The sequence below is a fragment of the Solanum dulcamara genome, chromosome 1 (genome assembly GCF_947179165.1).
Source record: "Solanum dulcamara chromosome 1, daSolDulc1.2, whole genome shotgun sequence".
Taxonomy (NCBI): domain Eukaryota; kingdom Viridiplantae; phylum Streptophyta; class Magnoliopsida; order Solanales; family Solanaceae; genus Solanum; species Solanum dulcamara.
The window spans coordinates 20,698,827-20,716,300 of NC_077237.1; the positions used below are offsets into that span (position 1 = coordinate 20,698,827).

Sequence of the window (17,474 nt, forward strand, 5' to 3'; positions counted from 1 at the left end):
TTGAGCTTTAAAGTCTTGTTTTAACTTGAGATTTACTATTCCATGTTTTAGGCATTTTTTTCGATATGTCATGAATTCATGTTGGTCTTTTATGTGTCTTTATTAATCCATTATTTCTAGTTTGATTTCCATTCGGGGACAAATGTTTCCAAGGGAGAGATATTGTAAGAGCTCAGAAGTTGAAAAGTCAAAAAATGAGGTTTTAGATGGAAATCATAGGAAATTGCAGCTTTTGGAACCAGGTGGTCCTTCACGGGCTGTGGTGCTCTTAATGTTCCATGGAGAGAAACCTTAAAGATACACTAATGAATAGTAAATCGGTATACAAGGTCCATATAGTGCTCTACGTATCATGGTTCTCACCACGGACCGTGATACCATCTGTGAACCCAAACTGCTAGGACCCCAAGTTCCTTTGAGGACCATGGCAAGGTCCATGACCCGTAGTGATCTTCACGGGCTGTGATGACCACCGTGAAGTCAACCCCTTGTAACCCAGTCCAACCTTTAGACCATGATACATAGTGAGCTTCACAGGCCATGATGCCCTCCCATGCAAATTCCCAATTCAGTTAAGTTTAAGGATTGTTATGTTCTTTTCCCTATTATTTAATTAATGTCTTTGGATGGTTTTGGGTTAAATCCTATTCTATTATCTACCCTAAAACCTCCAAACTTTCTCATTCCCTCCCTAACACCTAAATTACAAATCCTCTCTCACAAGGTTTATCTTCTTTCTCAAAGCAAATTCAAGGGTTTCAAGATCAAGTCTCCAATTCAAGTGAAATTTAGGGCTTCTAAATTCTAATGTATGTGGGAATTAATCCATGGATCCTTTCATCCATAAAGTATCAAGGTTTTCTTCAAATGTCTTTTATGAATTCTTTTCTAAGCCCTAATTTTCCATGGAATTGCATTGTGTCTTCCTATTTATGTTTTCTCTTATGATTATTGATCAAATTATGCATAATTCACATCAAATGCATGATTTTAAGTTGATTTTCATTGATCGATGCCATAGGTTATTTTCAAGTATGTTTTTAAGGAATTGTGATTATGAATTTTAAGGGATTTCAATGAATGTTTTATGAATGATTATCAAGGATTATGAATGACTCATAAAAGGTTATAAATGATGTTTCAAGAAAATATCATAGTGTGAAAGGTAATTCTCACACACTCATGTTAAAGAGGTGAAAGGACATTCTCACCAACTCATGGATTCTTAGGAATCAAACATGTTAATGAGATACTCTTATTATTATTTTATGATGAGGATTGATATCTTTTATTTTCTTTTCTAATGATGTTAATGACTATGATTTATGACTTTTTCTTGGATAATGACTAAGCACCGAGAGAACTTTAAGGTGGAGTTTGGTCCGATGGCCAGAGTATCTACCCAAGGGAATTTTAGTAGCAACCTTTTGTCCCTAACTACGCTAAACCTACACAGGCAACATAGTTTAGTACTAAAGGTTGCTACTATGATTTCCTTAGGTAGCTACGATGGCTACCAGACCGAACCCCACCTTAAAGTCCTCTCAGTGCTAAGTCATTATCCCAATGAAATTTTTATGAAAACATAATCATTAACATCATTAGAAAAGATAATAATAGATATCAATTCATATCTATAAAATAATATAAGAATAGCTCATCTATTAACTTGCTTGATTCTTATAAAACCCATTAATTGGTGAGAATTGTCCTTGTCACCTCTTTTAACGTGATTGTGCAAGAATTATCATTATTGTACAATAACTTTGATTGTAGCATCATTGACTTATCATTCATAAATATTTTATTGAAATAATCAGAACATCATGATCATAACTCATAAATCATGCTTGAAAATAATAATCACAACTCATAAAACATACTTGAAACTAGTATATAACATAAGTCATTGAAATTCATCTTGAAATCATGCAATGTAATATAAATTATGCATAATTAGGTTAATACCACTAAAATATATCATAATTAAGAAGACCCAATGCAAATGATGGAACTAAAGCTTTTAGAAGAAGAAATCATAATAGATTTGAGAAGAAAACTTTGGGATTCCATGGGCGAAAGAGCCCAAGGATGAAATCCCACATACCTTGACCTTCAGAAGCCCTAAATTGAAGAAAATCAATGCTTGACCAATTCTTGACCTTGAAGAAATCCTTAGAATTTGCTTGAGGAAGAAGGAGACTTGGAGAGCAAACTTTTAGAGATAAGATTTTGATTTAGGATGTTAGGGTGAGAATGAGAGAGTTAGGAAGCTTTGGATAGCTAATAGGTTAAAATAAACTCCAAAAACCAACCACATTTATTAATTCAAACATAGGAAAGACCAAAATACCCCCAACTTAAAATTGAAACTACACCTGTATGGGGGACCCACCATGATCCCTGAACCTCACCACGGCCCATGGTTGTGATCGTGGTCTAGGAATTGAGTTCTTGAAATTTTGGGGATTATGTGGGGTGATCTCCAAAGAGGGAACCATGGCACATAGTTCTCACCATAGATCATGGTGCCTTCCGTTGTAGGCACCTTCAGGATGGGCTCTGAAGAGCTGGGCTTCACGGACCACACCACAACTCGTGGTCATCACCATGGGCTGTGAACCATCTATGGTCCCGCCTCCAGCCTTTCCTTATCACCAGTGGCCTTCACGGGTGCTCTCCATAGCATGTGAAGAGCGCCATGACTCATGGAGGTCTTCATGGAAAGCCACCTAGTGCCAAAAGCTGGGTTTTTATGAGAAGATTTCTTTGAACCTCTATTTTCTAACTTTCCAACTTTTGGGGTCTTACAATATACATGTAGGGACAAGTTTTCACCAATTTTTTTGACCTACTTCCTGATCATTCTAATTTCAACAATTTAGTAAATCAACACTTCTTGGCATTGACTATCAAATTCCTACTATGCTCAAGAAAAATTGCAATAATTTCCAAGTAATAGGATAATGAATGAATACATGACTGTTATTTCCCCATGTAGCTCCACACAAAACGCATTAAGAACACAGTTGATATCCTCTTATTTAAAGTATGTCCTGTGTGAGACAATTATTTCTTCCTACCAGCCAAGAAAAGCAAACCACCTTAAAAGAAGCCTTCATAAGGTATTTTTTTCCTGCCCTTGTTGAGAGGCTCTTCTGTACTCTCTTCACCAGGAAATAGACACATAGTCATACATATTAGGGTTTCCTCACTATAATCAAGTAAAAAAAATAACGAGATTAACAACCAAGAGTGTGGCCTAGTGGTAGCAATAAATTATAAGATTCATAATATTAAACAAAGATAAGGAGATTAAGGGTGAATGGCATTCATCATGCTAGGATTATTATCCGATCAATAAATATTTGTTAGTCTGTCTCAGGCTATACTTCCTACTATCTATCTAAGACATGTGGACTGCTATTTAATGTTTTAACTTTTAATTTATTCTCTATTATATGAATAGAGTTCTAACCCCTAGGTTTTCTTAATTTTTTCTGTTAAGAATAAATAAATACATTCCCTATTGTCAAAAAAACTATGAGTGTAAGCTATGTCCTCCATCACAATTTTGAATGAAATTATCCATGAAATAATGGGTCATGTATGTCATACCCCAAAAGTTCCAAAGTATTGATCAAACCTTGAGAGTTTAGAAATGTAAATCTACAAAAAAAAAAGAAAAACTTCACTTTTACGGAGACCATCTACGGATTATAGATGGGTCTCGTAGATAAGACTATAGAATCAAGAGAATTGCATTTGAGTTTTACGAGCATAAGTACGTGTCATAAAATCCTTTATGATAAATTAACTTGGTCGTAGACCAGACTTTAGAAAGTTGGATTTGGGACTTGAATAGGAAGAATAAGTTTCATGGGTCTTAAAAGGTTTTGCAGGCTGTTAAAAACCCTCGTGAACCAAAGTCTTGAAATCCTAAAGAAACTCAGAATTTCCCCAACTTTCACAGAAAATCAGTACGGGTCGTAGAATATTTTATGGTCCGTAGATCAGTTCGTACAAAGAGACTTCATAACTAGGGAAACTTTTCCTTTTACGGATACTTGTATGAGGCGTACTAATTTCTACAAACTTTAGAAGGGTCCGTAGAGGTGAACTTCAGAAATTCAGATAATTCTTCTCTGATTTCTACGGACCCTTTCACGGTCAGCATACAGTTTCATGATCCATAGAGGTCATCTGTAAAAGACCTCTGGCAGATTTTAATCAGGGTTTTTTTAGTCTTTTCCCATTCATTTAATTCATATAATATTTCATTTTGAGTTATTCAAAGTGGGATTAAGGGATTTCTATCAGCCTAAGTCTCTCATTCTCTTATAACTCACACAAATTAAGTTTATTCTCTCTCAAGCTTCCTCTCAAGGCAAGAACTAGGGTTTCAAGCTTCAAGTCTCATTGAAGGATTCAATCTTAGATTGTTCATTTCAGGTATGTGGGATTTCATTAATGGATTTTTCTTTCACCCATTTAATCCCAAAGAAAACTTTAATTCTTAAGTTCTATGATTCTCCAAACCTAGGTTTGTTGTTGATTTTCAGTCACTCTTCAATTATAATCTCTAATTGAATGATTTCATTTATAATTACATGTTTTCAATGATAATTTCAAGAACCCATAGCATACAAGTATTTTCATGATCTAGAATTATGTAATTTGAAGTGCATGTCTCAAATTATCAAAATTGCATGATTTTAGGTGCTTTTAGATAAAGTTTCTTTTAGTATATATCATTTATCATGATTTATGATGCTTTTAGATAAAGTATCTTCAGTTATTATCAGTTTTGAAATCATTATTCAGGAGAAACTCAGTATTATTAGTTTATCCGAATTACAGTATTTTCATATTATTACTATTTTAGTTTATGCATGATTTCCATGGGAGTAGTACTTAGCATCGAGTGGACTTAAGGATGAAGATTCTAGTAAGAATCCATGGTCCTTTGGTAGAATCCCTACTTTCCAAAACTACGTACCACCATATGATTTGTCCTGATTAAACATTAGCTTTGTGGATCCATATTTACTCATGTATTTATACCTTGGCAAATATATAGGGCCTTTTTGGTGTGGCAATACACCATACTCCTTTTTGCAGCTCATATGGTTATATTTCTGTTAATGGTACCTCCCACCATACTCTATGTTGTAGCTCACATGATTGTACTAACCACATACTTTCTTTCTATATTATTTTATAATATAGGTTTTGATGTTCTACATCACGCCCGCGGGTATTATAAATATCTGATCAACACTTGAGCCACTTTTGTGAGTCCTCATTTTTCAAAGATGGTCTTATATTACTTCTACTGTTGTTTCTTTCAAATAGTTAGATTCTACATGTGTCCTCAGATATTGTCTTTCAATATGTTAGACTTTTATTAGACTATTCCATGATGTCTTCTGCACTTTCAATTATCTCTTATGTTGATTTGTGAATCTTAGTGGCATGCCATGCCATGAAGTTAGCTTGGAGAATTTTCATCTCTAAGCACTATGTTGTGTCTAGGGGTAGACTCAGGTCATGAAAAAATTGGTATCAGAGCATCCGGTTCAAGTTTCTTAGGGTGTTTGAAAGAAGAGTTTAGTAGAGTCTTATTTATGAATGTAAAGTGCACCACATCTATCAATAGGAGGCCATGAAATATTTTAGGAAATAATCTTCTTGTTACGTACTCTCATTCATTCGATAGGGTACAACTCTATATTGTTTCCTTCTAACTCACGCTCTACATGTTTGCAACATAATGCCTCAAAGAAGAACCTATGTTAGAAGGAATCAAAATGAAGAGCATGAAGTCTAGAACTTTACTCAGATGAACCCTTCAAAATTTCATTGTTTGAAAGTGGATGAGGATCTACAAGAGTTCATTGAGGGTATCAAGAATATTACTAAGATCATGGGATTCACACCATTTGAGAGTTCTTATTTAGCCACTTATCATTAGAAAGGAGTGGCTAAGATATGGTACAAGCAATGGAAAGATGAAAGGGTTGATGATGCAGCCCCATTGATAGGGATAAGTTGGAGGGTGCTTTTCTAGATAGGTTCTTTCCGCTTGGGTTGTGGGAAGAAAATGTTCAAGAGTTCATCAATTTCAAATAAGGGAACATGAATGTGAAGGAGTGGTCTTTGAAGTTCACCGAACATTCAAAGTATACCCCAACTATGATGGCTGACTCTAAGGCTCACATGCGTAAATTTGTCTCTAGTGTTTCTGAGATGGTGGTGAATAAGTGTAGAACTTTCATGTTGATCAAGGAGATGGATATCTCCTATTTAATGAATCATGCTCAAAAGATAGAGGAGGAAAATCTCAAGGAGAGTGCTCCGGATAACAAGAGGGCTCAGACTGATAATGTGAACTAATCTCCTCAGAGGTTAGTAGGTAGTAGTCATTCTCCGTTTCGACAGAAATATTGAGGCCTCGCCCCATATTCTGCTTCTACTACAGTTCTTTATATACTCTAAGTCTTATTGTAATGTTTTTAGTGGGTGCATTTTTCCTACTTGTCAGAAGTGTTGTAAGAACCACCCGCGGGAGTGTATGGCGGGTATTGGTAGTTGCTTTGGATGTAGTAAGACTGGTCACAAATTGAGGAATTTCCCATCTGCCCAAAGTAAGTCTAAGGATGATCGCCAGTAGACTCATCCTAGTGCTTCAACACTTTTAGTATGGTACCTCATATAGTATTGGGGACGAACAATGTCAAGGCAGATTTTGTGCTCTTTAGACTCAAAGGACTAGGAAGATTCCCCTGATGTGGTCACTGCTATTTTACGAGCCTTCCATCTTGATCTTTATGCATTATTAGATCTAAGAAGAAAATTTTCCTTCGTGACTTCTTAAATTACTATGAATTTTAACGTCAGTCCAAAAATCTTGTTAGAACCTTTCCCAGTCTTAGCTAAGCGGGAATATAAAAATTGCTCGATCTCAGTTTTTTAGAAAATTACCTCAGTTGATATTTCTTGGTATGGACTGATTATACTCTTATTATAATTTAGTCGACTATAGAACCAAAGTCGTTAAATTTCAATTCCAAAATGAGCCATTCATTGAAAGGAAGGGTAGTACCTCAAATCCTATATGTAGGTTTGATTCTTACTTTAAGTTCAAAAAGATGATTTTCAAGGGTTGTATCTATTATCTAGTTCTACTTAAGGATTCTATTGCTGAAATCCCAACTCTTCAATCTATTCGAGTCGTACATGAGTTTCTAGAAGTGTTTCTCAAAGATCTTCTTAGAGTCCCTCCCGAAAGAAAATTTGACTTTTGCATAGACCTAATTCTAGATGCCTAGCCTATCTCTATCCCTCTTTACAAAATGGATCTAGCTGAGCTTAAGGAATTGAAAGATCAGTTAAAGGACCTTCAAGATAAAGGTTTCATCTGATCCAGTATCTCTTTATAGGATGCTTCAGTTCTCTTCATGTGTACGATAGATGGTTCTCTCAGAATGTGCATTAATTTTCATTAGTTGAACAAAGTCACAATCAAGTATAAGTATCCCATGATGATTTATTCAATCATTAGGGTGCCAGTTTCTTCTATAAGATAGACCTCAGATCAGGCTGTCAAAAGATCAAAGTTAGAGATTGTGACATTCCAAATTTGTTCTCTCTCATAAATTTGTAGAAGTAAAATTAATGAATTGTTTGAGTTGTTGTAAAAATAAAAAAGGAAAGATTCAAGAGCAAAAGAGTATTATGATCACTCTTTATTTTCCTATCTAAGTCATGGTAGTTCACTTCCCAGAGGAAATACTTGATGATATACTCTAGAGGTTACATGTGCGGTCTCTTCTTTTTTCGAATATGTTACAAATTTTGAATAACATTGATCTATTTGTCTTAATTAATTTAAGATGAAGCATCTCAAATATGCCAAGAATGACAAAAATTCCTAAAATTTCTTATTTGCCAGAAGTGACACAAGGATTTTATATTTTTTTCAATCCTTTCTAGTCCTTTTTTGTCGGTTCAACTGGTTGAGGACGTATAAAAACTTGATTCACCTCAAATTATAAACTAGAGTATAGAACAATCAAATGTTTTTGCAATGGCTTTTCTATTATCACGGTTTGTGATAATATTCTAGATTTTGATACACCCAACTTTTTGCTATGAAATCCTGCCACAAGAGAATAGATAGTACTTCTACATCAATGATTTTGTCCGCAGGAGTTTTGAGATTGGATTCTGACTCAACTAATGGAACTTAAGTTGTATGGTGGGGGCAAGGGAGTAGAGGGTCAATCAAAAATATTCTCTCTATCTCTACGAGGTAGAGTTAAAGGCGGTGTGGAATTAAAATGGGTATGTTGTTGTTGTTGCAATGGGGTGTTTAATGTAGCACTCAACGAATAATGAATTCATGCTTATCAAGGAGGTAATAATAATGAGGTAATAAAATGCCTGATAATCATCTTGTTGTTGTTCGACTGTGATCTATTGCATTTGAATCTTTAATAGACCTAATTAATCAGTACGAGCTAGTCTGCCCTTTGCTTGTTACACCATTTTGGAATTTCACTTGAACTATTAACCTTGCTCTTTTATTTTTATTTTATGTCTCGATGATACAAAGATCTATTGTGTTGAATGTGCAGTATGCATTTTGGATATTCTTTTTATCTTTTTCTTCCCCTTTTTCATTTCCCCCTTATGGATCTGCATGTGATCCTTAATATCATTCATGTTTCGTAATATTGTTAATTTTGATGCATTTTTCAACTTCCTCTGTATGCTTTGATTTTAATTGACACATGTTCATGGAGAACCCAATTAGTTACTAGCAGATTTTAGAGTATATTTTCTTTAAAGATATTTAGGCCAAGCAGCTGAACATTTTTGATTAAATCCTCCAAATATATCTCGAGATTAATTACACTAACCTTGTGGTTGATATACTTGGTAAATGTGTCATAATATTTTTCTTTAACCCTTTAATCTAACGTTTTCCCTAACTGTCACCTCATGTAGATCTAAAAACCCAACTCAGCATCTTTGGCTTTTTTCTCAATCTCTATTTTCGATAAAGCAACAAAAGTTGCTATTTTTGAGGTGAGTTGGTACTAATCACGTGCTTAGCTTGTTTTCCTAAAAACCCAGGTACTTTTTTGCTTCACCTTAAGCTATTTGTTGTAAATGTGATCACTTGATTTCTTCTCAACGTTGGTTCAATATTGTAAGAAAGTAAAAGCCACCAAAAACTGGCGGAATGCTCTCGAAACCAATTCATTTAAGTGAGATAGAAGAGAGTGGAATTTCGTGTGTAGGGGTGAAATCCCGACGTTGCACAAAATCCATTACTTTACGTTCAGCTAGCACTAAAAAGGCGACACCTAGTAGAAGTGGTATAATTATTACAAGTATTTTAGTTGGAACAATTTTTGTTCTTATACATGGTTAATCTTTGAAAAGAAGCAAATCTCATTTTGTTTTTTCACGGGGGTTTGGGCTTTATTTGTCCTTGGTTGGTAATTCTTGAAAAAAGATTTGTTCTTCGTAACTGATATGTATTGAGAGTTTTCTTGAATCAAGGTTAGTTTATCATTGGATTAAGCAAAATTATGTTCGTGTTTCATTTGGGGTTATGGTTTGATGTTGGTTTATAATTATTTATATGGTCATCAGGAGCTAATCGTTGGAAAAATCTCTTCTTTCTGTCTAATGTTCTTAGTTACATCCATTTTTGTTTGTTCGACCAAGTCCTCAACAAAACTTAGGAGGATTTCATTTGCATATGTTTCTATTGTCGATTTTAATAGCATTTGCAGATAGATCGAGCTATTAGAAAGGTAAAAGAAGAGAGAGAGAGAGTCATATCTTGTAAGAGTTTGCATATAATGATTTAAAAAGAAATATTGAGGTAAAAGTTTGCTCTATATCCATGTCATCATTTTCTTTATGTAATAGAACACTAGAATGTAAGCTTTTCTTTTCCTGATATATTAAATTTTAGCTCTTTGACAGAAAAGGGTAAGGTTATTTACTGTTTTTGGCCTTTTATTTAATCAGTTTTTGCTCATTGATAGGTGAGTTACCCGATGAATAAAATATAATATTTATGCTATTCTCCTTTGTTAGTCTTGATAACATTTGTAAGTCTTCTGTGTGGGTTTAATATAAATATTGAGGCATCCTTGCTCTAACGTGCAAAGATGCAGTCCCACCTCTTTTCAACTTCTATCCTGAATGGAGATGGGGTTAAATGCAAGGAAATAATCCTAGAGGGAAATACTTTCTTGGAGAAAGAAAAGGTAAATTGGCCCTTAAGCTAGGTAGTGGGGGCAAGGGAGCTGAGGGTATATTAAAAGCAGACTCTCTATCTCAACGAGGTAGAGTTAAGAGAGGCGTGGGATTACATTGGGTATGTTGTTGTTTTTGTTGCAATAGGATTTTTATATACCATTCAATAAATAATGAAGTCATCCTTATCAAAAATGTAATAATAATGAGGTCAAAAATGTCTCATTGTGATCTTGCTTCTATTTGGTTGTAATTTGTTGAATTTCTAAATAGGGTCGAATCTTTAATAGACCTAGTTGATCATTACGAGTCTACCCCTTGCTTCTTACTCCTTTATCTTTTATTTTATTTGATGTCTCAATGTTGCAAGAATCTATTGTGTTGAATTTGTAGTATGCAGTTTGGATCTTCTTTTTATATCTTTCTTCCCCTTTTCATTTTCCCTTATGCATTTATATGTGATCCTTAATATCATCCATATTTGGTATCCTTATTAATATTGATGCATTTTCAACTTCCTTTGTTTTGTGTTCTTTATTGATATTCATGTAGATCCCAATTACTAGCCTATTTTAGAGTAGATTGTCATTAAAGAATTGTAGGCCATGCGGCTGAACTTTTTTGAATTAAGTCCTCAAATTATAGCTCTGGATCATTTATACTAGTCTTTGGTTTGATGTACTTAGTAAATGTTATAATATTGTTGCATATTTCATCACTGAATTCTTTGTTCTTGTTGATGGTTATAGGCACATTTAGAACTTTTAAAACTTATGTAGTTATAAAGATTAAGATTACACCTAATATATGATCTACCCCATAGTAGCTTGTCGGCTTATGGAATTACAATCCTTAGACATCCTTGTTTAGTTGTACACAATTGGATCTTTGTGGAAAGAATGTTATAAATTATATTTATCTCAACTTAAATTTACTTTACATTATATTAAATTTGAATTTCCTTCTCTTGTAGCTACCCCAAGAAGCGAAAAGAGAAGAAGTGCTTTAATGACTGGTCACATATTTGATGAGTTCTCTGAAAATATAATCCGAGAAAATTCTTCATTGCAAGGGCCTAGTGGGAGTAGAACTATCGGTGAAGGTGGCTATTATTGTATCAGAAAGTCAATTCCTGGTAACCAAATAGCAAAATACAAACGACTAACTTATCTGAAATTAAAAATAAAATTTCTAAGCATAGGACCGGTTGGAAGTAAGCTTTGTTGAGCCTCAATATATGTTGTCTTTTGAAGTTGGTGACAAATTAGAGGTTCTTTACCACAATAATGGCATGAGAGGTTGCTGGTTCAGGTGTAAGGTCTTCCAAGTATCAAAAAAAACAACTGAGAGTTCAATGTGATGACATCCAGGGTTGCGATGGTCCTCAAAATCTCAAGGTACCTTAACCACTGCACTATAACTTATGTTTATATACTATACCTTATGATCTACTTACATATATTGACTTGTTTGTTCTTGATTCATCCTGTTTCCTCACTACCATTGCTTGATTTATAGGAATGGATTAATTTCTATAGAGTTGCAGGCTCTGATAAACTGGGCATGAGATGCACAGGATGCCTCACAGTTTGGCCTCAGCCTCTGGGGGTTTATTCTCACTATTCTTTTGAAGTAGGAGCTGTAGTTGATGCTTAGTGGTCTGACGGGTGGTGGTAAGGTATTGTTCGCTGGATGTGATTTCTATGGAAGCGTTCATCTTCAGGTTTACTTCCCTACTAAGAAATAACAATGTCAAAACACTAAAAAGCTAAAATGGAAATAGTAAACAAGGAATAAAAGGAGAATTCATGCTTATCGGTTTATGTATAGAAACTTTGCATAAGGATAACTCAACAACCAATGGATGTAAAAGTAGAGTCTCTAATTATTTCCAATTCTGCTTGAAATCATATGCCTAAGCTCAGCATTGTCATATATTTGAGAAAAAAGTTTTAAATAGTAGGCTAGCTTCTGTATAATTTGTTGTCCAGAATTTTTAATGATCGATGTTGGTTATGGCCTAATGTCCCAAGGTATTTGTTTCTCTCAATAATAATAGTGAACATATTATTGGAGATTCAAAGGAAGAATGTGGGAGCGTCAAGAGATTGTGTAGGTGAAAAATGAGTTGATGTTAAGGGAAAGAAAGACATAAAGTCGTTCATAAGCCCGAGTTTATCTTATGTTACTAAGTGTAGTATCAAAGATTGGAGAACTGCGAAAATTAGATGGTTCCCAAGCTTATGGAATTGATGGTACATGGTCTCTTTAGAGATGTAATGTTGACCTTGCTTAAGATATTAAGGCCTAGTACCATAAATTTCATAAGCTTTGCAGTCGTCTAATTTTCGCAGTTCCCCCGTTCTTTGGTGTTGCACTTAGATACATAAGTTAAACTAAAGCTTATGAATGAATTTATATCTTTTTTTCCCTTAACCTCAACCCATATTTCATCTACCAAATCTCTTGAAGTCCTCACGTTCTTCCTTTGTATCTTCAATAATATCTTCTCGCTTATTATTGAAAGAAAAAAACACCTTGGGGCATCAGGATATGTCCAACATTGATCATTCAAAATTCTGGACAACAAATTAGCAAAAGCTAGGCCTACTATTTAAAACTTTTTCCACAGTTGAGTTAGAAAGCCAATGTATGACAATGTTGAGTTTAGATATCTGAATTCAGGTAATAATTGAAAATAATTAGAGATTCCAATTTTTCATTCATTGGTTGTTCGGTTATCCTTAGGTGAAGTTGCTATGCATCAAGCAACAAGCAAGAATTCTCCACTTATTCCTTGTTTTCTATTTTTATTTTAACTTTTTAGTTTTCTTGGGACTGTATTTTCTTAAGAGGAAAGTAAATCTGAACATGACCACTTCCATAGACTTCAAATCCAGCAACAACACCTTCCCACCACCCATCAAACCACAAAGCATCAACTGCAGCTCGTACTTTAAAAGAATAGCCAGAATAATCCTACAAAAGCCGGGGTCGATCTTTGAGGCATCTTGTGCATCTCATGCCTAGTTTATCAGAGCTTGCACCGCTGTAGAAAGAAATCTCTTCTTATAAATCAAGCAAAGGTGCTGAGAAAACAGGGTGAAGCGGAGAACTGACAAGTCAATATGTATGAGTAGATCATAAGTTATAACATATAAACTTATGTTATAGTGTAGTGTTTAAGGTACCTCAAGCGTTTTGGGACCATCACAATCCTAGATGTTATCATATTGAACTTTCAGACAGTTTTTTGGGATACCTGTGAGACCTTACACCTGAACCAGTAGCTCTCATGCCACTATCCTGGAAAAGAACCTCTAAGTTGTCACCAACATCAAAAGACGACATATATTATGGCTCAACAAGCTGGATTCCAACCAGTCTGCTTGGAAATTTTATTTTTATCTTTGGGAAAGTTGGTGTTTGCCTTTTTCTATTTGGTCACTAGGACTTGACTTTCTGATCCCATAATGGCCACTTTAATCGACACTTCTAACAAGGATAGACTAACATATTACCCCTCGTCCAAAACACCATGGAAAACAACTGTAAGCAATCGTTGGGTTAGTCTGGTAGGTACAGCGGCGGAGCCAAGATTTTCGTTAAGGATATTCATATTTTAGGACAAGTGTCTCCTTAAGCGGCATGAAAAGCAATTGGAGATGTTCTGGACTTACCAGCAGCAAGAAATGGAGCAGGTAAACGATTTCAAGAACCACCTACTTCCCCTTGCCCCTACACTAAATAAAAGTGTTATAAAATATCTATTTGAATGACTGTTTTACCCTTCATGCAAGTGTGTTTTGTGCACAATTGCAAAGATAAATTAATTAAAATAATAAAACTAAAATTATATAAAATAATTAAAGAGATAAAATGTGGGAGAGCCTTTCCGGATGGCCATATGAAACTGTTTTTTATTTCTTTGCTTTATTAAATATTAAATGGATGCAGTGATTGAATCATGGTAAGAAACTTAACAAATTATATATATATATATATTTATATATATATTGCTCCAACCTTTCCTATTCCCTTATACTTCTTGAACTCCTACTAATTCCAAATGCTATTTATTTAGCTCATATTTAGATTGAGAGGCCTTCGCAAAAATATGACGACAGATTTGAGCATTCATGCGTTTTACAGAAACGGTAAATTTTCTACTTTAGCTAAACTTCTTATCTGTTATTTCTTTCAATTAGCTTAGATAATTGAGTAGAGATTTTAATATTATTATTCTAATTAAGTTATCAGAATGTAAATTCTCATATTGCTGAATATGCAATTCCATGATGACTACGGAAGATTTTTAATAATACATAATTTTAATTTGGAAGGATTCAATGATGTAACTTTTATTTATGCTTTAATCCTATGATATTACTACCAAAATCTTTTCATTTTTTTCTTTCCCTTTTCTCCAAAATTTGTTTTGCAGATCGCATGTATCATATTAGAATATACATCTATTAGTTTGACTTTATAATTATAGCATTATAAAAAAGTAAATATTTTTATCTTTCTTTTCTTCCCTCATTATAAAAGAGTAAATATTTTTATCTTTCTTTTCATTTGGGGAAGAGTATATAATCTGCCATCATATTTTAATTTGTTACCTTATAGGTTGATATCAAAGGGTAGAACTATAATATTTTAATTTTTCTTGTCAAGAAATGAACATATATTCCTGTTTAATTATAAAATATTTTTCAACACACTAATAATTTAGAATATTTTATGGTAATTTAGATAGGATACACATGCATTGCACATATCCATAGACTAGTGTGCATATAACCATCAAGAATTGAAAAGACTTCATTGTTGAAATATGGAAACAATATTCTGACAACATTTAGAGTTTTGAAAAGATACACTTTTGATTTCTTCTATCTACTATTTACTAATAAAATTGAAACTCTCAAAAATAGAAAGAGGGACAGATGAGCAAATTACTTTTAACCGTTCTCAACGTGTTTGACAAAATAAATCACTGAATGCATAAATTGGTGTCTGAATAAAAGGGACTTCAAATTTGGCTTTTTATTACAATGAAATACCAAAGTAGTGACAACAAAAATAACAACATACTGAGTGTAATCTCAAAATGTGGAGCCTAGGAGGATACAATGTATGCAACCTTATCCCTACCTCAGAGGTGGAGAGGTTGTTTCCGATATATTCTTGACTCCAATAATATTCAGTTAAATATTACCACTAGATCCAATCCATTTTTAATAATTTAAGGAAAATTAAGCACGGAAATCATAGACCTTTTAGCCAAACAACAAAAATGTCACAAAAAAAAAGAACTCATTTCATCAACAACATCCATTTGCTTTGATGACTTTTAATTTCTTCCTCTGTTGGCAATTTGCCATTTGTGTTCTATTTGAATGCTAGGGTTACTTTATATTGTTGAGGGAGTGCGTGCACGGTTCTGTTCCCTAATCATCACCATTTGTAGATCAAAAAACCCACCTCCGTATTCTTTGCCTTTTTTTTGAGGCCCTGTTTCTTCATAAAGCAACAAACTTTTGCTATTTTTGAGGTTAGTAGTACTAGAATCAGAATGAATATAGATAATTATGTATTTTGTTCGTTGGAAGAGAACCTTATTTTTCAGGGGAAGGGTTGTCGTTTTGTGCACTACTATTGAAGGATTCCTCAAGGGAGATAGTCCTTGCTATGGTGGGTACTAAAAAAAATGCACACACTATATGTTGTGGCGTGCAAAAAAAGAGAAGGTGGAACATATGCTCATATAATGTAAGAATTTTTGTCTATCTGAAGATAAAGTATAAGTCTTTACTCAAAAATCATCCTTTCGTGATAACTAAATCTTTCTCAAAACATGCGATGAATAAGAATCAAGGAAATTACATGACAAGCATACCCAAATTTAAAAAAAGGGCAACCAATTGAACATTCTAAATACAAAACTCTTTCAAACTCATGAGAGGATATCAATAGGTGTAAAAGATTCAAACTTTCATATGATTTTTTAGTTTTTCAAATTTAAGCATCAATAAAATCAACCCAATTTGTAGAACAAGGAAAATATAAACATGGGTATAAAAATCATAACTTTACTCTTATACATAACAAGTTTTAGAGGTTGTTGGCATGAGGATGTAAGAAATTTCTCATTGAGTTCTTACATACCTTAATTTTTTTCTAAAAGATCAAGGAAGAACCCTAGCTTGAAGAAGTAGTTTCAAGAATTCAATTCTTCGAATTTTTTATTAAGTTTTTCTTGAAAATCCTAGGGTAATATGTTATATGATTTCACTAAAAATAAGTAAAAGAATGATTGGTATACTTGGAATTTCTTAGAATTTCATGGGAGAAACATACCTTTGGAACAGAGGATGAGGAAAGGACTTCAGAGGATATTGAAAGAATGAAAGTTTCAGATGAAAATTGACTTAGATAGAGTTTTCCGTTGGGACTTTTTGCAGAGAGGTGTGCGGTCCACACAAGGCTTCCAATTAATCAGCCAACCAATTCTCCTTTGCCCCTTATTGTGCGTTGGGTGTGTGTAATTCACAATGTGATGTGCAGTCGCACACCAACTGCACAAAGCTTCCAGAGAGCCAGTCAGATCGCTACCTTTTCATGAAATGTTCATAACTTTTTAACCATAGTGTAAAAAAATCTAACTTTAATATTCTACATAAAAAGTTCTTGAAGTTGTTGGTATGAGTATGGAAAGAACCCTAACTTGAGTAATTCTTACAATTTTGATTGACTTTTTCTTTAAAACCTTAAGATTATGGTATAGAAATTCTTTAATAATCTAAAAAATGAATGATTGAAATACTTGGATTTCGTAGAATTTCATGGAAGACACTTACCTTTGGAATGGAAAATAAGTAGAGGATAGAAAACCATCCTAGGGTTCAGAGGATATCATCAAAATGAAATTTTGGGATGAAAATTGACTTAAATAGAGATTCCCCTCAAGACCTTTGGCAGGGAGGCGTGTAGTGTTGACACTCAATTTTGATCGACCTCTATTTGATTGAGTAAGTATTTTAAAACTTATCTACTTTTTATTTTTATGTTTAATTTTATCCCATTAATTACATATCTTGGTGTGCATAATTTATAAAATTTTATTATTGTTAATTTTATTATTATTAATTTTATTAGTATTATTATTTATATAATTATTTAACTATTTT

At 33.7% G+C, this 17,474-nt stretch overlaps 1 long non-coding RNA gene and 1 pseudogene across 2 annotated transcripts; one reads left to right on the top strand and one right to left on the bottom strand.

The window, feature by feature from the left end:
• The first annotated feature begins 6,574 nt into the window (after positions 1-6,574).
• On the top strand, positions 6,575-12,626 carry LOC129892138 (uncharacterized; annotated as a pseudogene).
• Positions 12,627-15,312: 2,686 nt separating this feature from the next.
• LOC129903015 (uncharacterized) lies at positions 15,313-17,273 on the bottom strand. 2 transcript variants are annotated; one of them, XR_008770184.1, is made up of 2 exons: positions 17,145-17,273; positions 15,313-16,862 (listed from the first exon to the last, which is right to left on the bottom strand). It is a non-coding gene; the product is annotated as an uncharacterized LOC129903015 (long non-coding RNA). The 2 variants fall into 2 exon arrangements; XR_008770186.1 differs by having other exon boundaries at positions 15,313-16,899.
• Positions 17,274-17,474: the final 201 nt, after the last annotated feature.